The sequence below is a fragment of the Benincasa hispida genome, chromosome 1 (assembly GCF_009727055.1).
Source record: "Benincasa hispida cultivar B227 chromosome 1, ASM972705v1, whole genome shotgun sequence".
Taxonomy (NCBI): domain Eukaryota; kingdom Viridiplantae; phylum Streptophyta; class Magnoliopsida; order Cucurbitales; family Cucurbitaceae; genus Benincasa; species Benincasa hispida.
In genome coordinates, this window is record NC_052349.1 from 26,095,480 (window position 1) to 26,099,240 (window position 3,761).

At 30.4% G+C, this 3,761-nt stretch overlaps 1 long non-coding RNA gene across 2 annotated transcripts; it reads left to right on the forward strand.

Moving 5' to 3' along the window:
• Positions 1-1,885: 1,885 nt before the first annotated feature.
• LOC120089168 lies at positions 1,886-3,343 on the forward strand. 2 transcript variants are annotated; one of them, XR_005485087.1, is made up of 3 exons: positions 1,888-2,241; positions 2,416-2,624; positions 3,159-3,343. It is a non-coding gene; the product is annotated as an uncharacterized LOC120089168 (long non-coding RNA). The 2 variants fall into 2 exon arrangements; XR_005485086.1 differs by lacking the exon at positions 3,159-3,343 and having other exon boundaries at positions 1,886-2,241; positions 2,416-2,885.
• The last annotated feature ends 418 nt before the right edge of the window (positions 3,344-3,761 follow it).

Consider the following 3,761-nt stretch of genomic DNA (forward strand, 5'->3'; position numbering starts at 1 on the left):
AAGGAGAGAAATTATGCTGTACACTTGCTGAAGGAATGAACTGGCTTTAGTATCTATGAATCTTATTGAGAGAATCAAGAACTTGTACAGCGCATGGAATTAAAGTTTCCTACAGTGATTTATGGAAGTTCTGGTATGGCTGTCATTTTATGTCTAGTTTGGACCTGATTATTGATTGCACTCCATTTTTCAGTAAATTGATAGATTGACCTCTGGCATTGAAGGATAATCTCTCGCAACAGTCACATAATGGATATAGTAGAGTTGGGAGTTTTATTTTTAGAAAAAAACTTAGATGCATTTCTTATCTTTGTAAATTCTGTAAAATTGTCCAACTATAATTTGATACATGACAAATTATTATAAAGATAGGTCCATCATTATATTTAAGTAAATATAAATAAATAGACTACTGCAAAAATAGGTAGGGAGGTTATTCATACTTGAGGCACAAATTTTAAAATTTTAAAATCAGCTATTGTTGTGATTTGGAGAGATGGTCATAGGGGAAATATTTATAAATAGATATCAAGGAGATAAAATATTCACAAAACTGTTTATTATAATCAAATGTTTACAATTATATATGTACTATTACTATCCCATCATTTTATTAATTTATTCATATTTTTCTTTTTAATTTACCCTTTTTATTTAAATTAGTTTCCATTTGGTCCAACATGTTTGGTTTTGGTTTCTTTCTAATTTTCCCTTATTTTTTTTAAATTTTTTTTAATTTTTAATTTTCTTTTTATTTAGTACGTAATATAATGTAATATGTAGTTGCTATATAGTAGATATTTATACACAACAATATATAAATTGTTTTATCTTTACCATCCTCAGATGTGATTGAGATGCTATTGCGTGTGCATTTGTATACTCTTGGATTATTTATACCATCCATTGTTAGCAAATCCAGTAATTTAGCCCTTGTTTGATCATCACTTTGTTTTTTGTTTTACCCCTCATTTCTTACAAAGATTTGCATCTTTCTTAAGCATAATAGTTGAATTCTTAGTCGAATTCTAAAAATAATGAAAACTGTTTTTCTTTTTTAGTTTTCAAAAGTTAGCTTGGTTTTTTAAAATATTGATAAAAAATAGATTACGAAAAATGAAATTTAGAATGTGAACGTTAGACTTAATTTTCAAAAACAAAAAGTTAAAGAACCAATTGATTACTAAACAAGGCTTTAGTTTTAACTTTTAAGGTGTATTCACCATTTATCTTAATGCAATGCTAATTTTTGTAGTGTATATAAACTATTTATACATTCGGAATGCACTTTCAGCAAGTTGTATAATTTAATTTTAGAATATTCATTAACACCAATGAAGTGTTAATGTCTAACGAGCACGTGAGTTATTAATAGATTTGAAAAGTTTCTCGATTTTAAGTTTAATCATCTAAATATGATAGAGTTTATGTTTGGTAATTTATCTAAAGTACTAATATTTCTAAATTTATTTGAACAAAATGAGATTATTTGGAACACCGAATTGAATTATGAAGTTTGAAGTTAATATTTCTATGGAGTTAGAAAAGTTATGGAGTTGAGTTATTAAGTTAAGAATATATTTTGCATTATTTTATAACTTAAAAAGGAAGTTAGGTTTTCGTTAGGCTATTTTTGTTTGTTTAACTTTCAGTTAACCATCCAATTACACACATATTTTTCTTAGATTTTCAACATGATTGTCAACTTAATAAACTTCACATCACTACATAAAATTTTGGCTATTGCAACGAAAATTTGTTGGGAAAATGACTTTTCCCAACAATTTTAACATCATTGGGGAAAAAGAGATATCCCAATGATTTTTTAATGCTGACGCTGTTAGTTTTGGCGTCAGGCAAAATGGCTTTGGAATAATTTTTTTTGAGGATTTTTCCCAATGCTATATAGACAAGCTTTGTCGACGGTCCTTTTCGGCGTCGGGAAAATATTCCTCCATTTACAATAGATGTTAGATTTTAAAAGCCGTCGGGAGAAGATTTTTAAAAGCCCTATTCTTTCCTTTTCCTTCATTTTGCGCCGTTCGACCCCTTCCCTTCGCCCTTCTCCATGCGTCTGCTGCCCCTTCTCCGCCACCTTCTTCAAACTCGCCCGCTTGAGCCCCTCCGCCGCCCTCCTGTCCCTCCCCCTTTCTGCCCCTTCCGCTTTCCTTCTTTATGCCCTTTCTGCTCTTCCCCCTCCCCCCTCTCTCACCTAAAGCCTCACTGCCCTTTGATTTCCAGGTTTGTAATTTTTTTTTTCCCTAAAAAAAATTTGAAGCAAGAAATGATTTGGAAAAGAGGGAGATTCTTTTTGGGTGAAATTCTTCTCTTTCTGTAACCCACGTGATATTTTTTCTTTTTCTTTTTTTTTTTTGGGTGAAATTTTAGTCTTGCCTATCCATTTTTCTGTTGAAGGTTTCAAGGAGATTGGACCTTGTTTATGGTGATGGGAGTAATGGGCTTATGGGTTTGGTTTCTCAAGCTGCTCAAGATGCATTTCTCATGATGTTTGGCTTAAAATAAATTACCCGTGATGTTTCGAGGTTAGATTCAGAATTTGGCGAGACAATCGCTGCTGTCCAGCGGGTTTGAAGATGTTTTGGTGACGTTCAGTAAGTGTTAAGGTCGTCTAATCCTTTAAAATCTTGGTGTGGTTGCTGGAATTGTAGTTCATTAACCTTTAATTCTGCATTTGTGTCTAGCTCATAGCTAATATGTCCCTTTAAACTCTTTCGTCAATTTGATTAGGATTGGTAATGGCTAGTAATGGATATAAATATGTGGAAATGATTTTAATTTATGTAATTTCTTTACAATCCTTATGTTACAATAATTTGTCTAAAAGTTTTTTTTGGCTTTGAATGGATATAATCTAATTGCACAAATCTAATAAGAAAAGCACAGTTGAGAGTTCGTTGGATGGTAATTAGTAAGGAGTAGTTTATATTCACATATTTGAGTTTGATTTGAATTTAAGTTTTATATTGAATTTGAGAATAAATAATGCATTTAGTTTGAGGTCGCGAGGGTTTAAATTTTATTTGAAATTATTTATATTACTATGTTTAAGTTTTATATTGAGTTTGAGATTGATATAAGGATAAATACATAGTTATGTTTAAATTTTGTATTAATATTGCGTTATTTGTATTTTATAGGTATCTTGAAGTTTATGTTCAAGCAAGAAATAGAGAAAAATCAAGATATGTTTTGTGTATATTATGTGATGTAGATTTGTATTTTGTAGGTATTTTGGAATTTATGTTCATGGATAAGATGTAATTGTAATTAACTTTGCAAAACTAAATTGTATGTTATGTAATAAAAACTAATTAATGTAAAATTTGTTGATTTTAGTTTATTTATTTAAATTTGTAAGATTCAAGTTCGTTTAAATTGTTGTTTGTTTTTTTAAAAAATTAATATGTTTGAATTTTAGTAATTAGAAAAAATTCATATTAAAAAACCATTCCTAACACCAAATTTTAAGGTGTCGGGGAAAACAAAAAAAAATATGAAAAATTTTGAAACCTTTCCAGACACCATCCTAACGCTAAATCAGATTGGCGTCAGGAAAGGCTTTTCCTCCATTATCCAACCTTTTGCCGACGCTAAAGAAGTGGCATTGGCATAGGGTATTTATTTGGCGTCGGGAAATGTGACTTTTGTCGACGTTAACAATTTAGCATCGACATATCTCCTCCCAATTCCAAGCGTCGTGAGATTGATTTTTCCCGACGAATGAACTTTTTTGTGTCGAG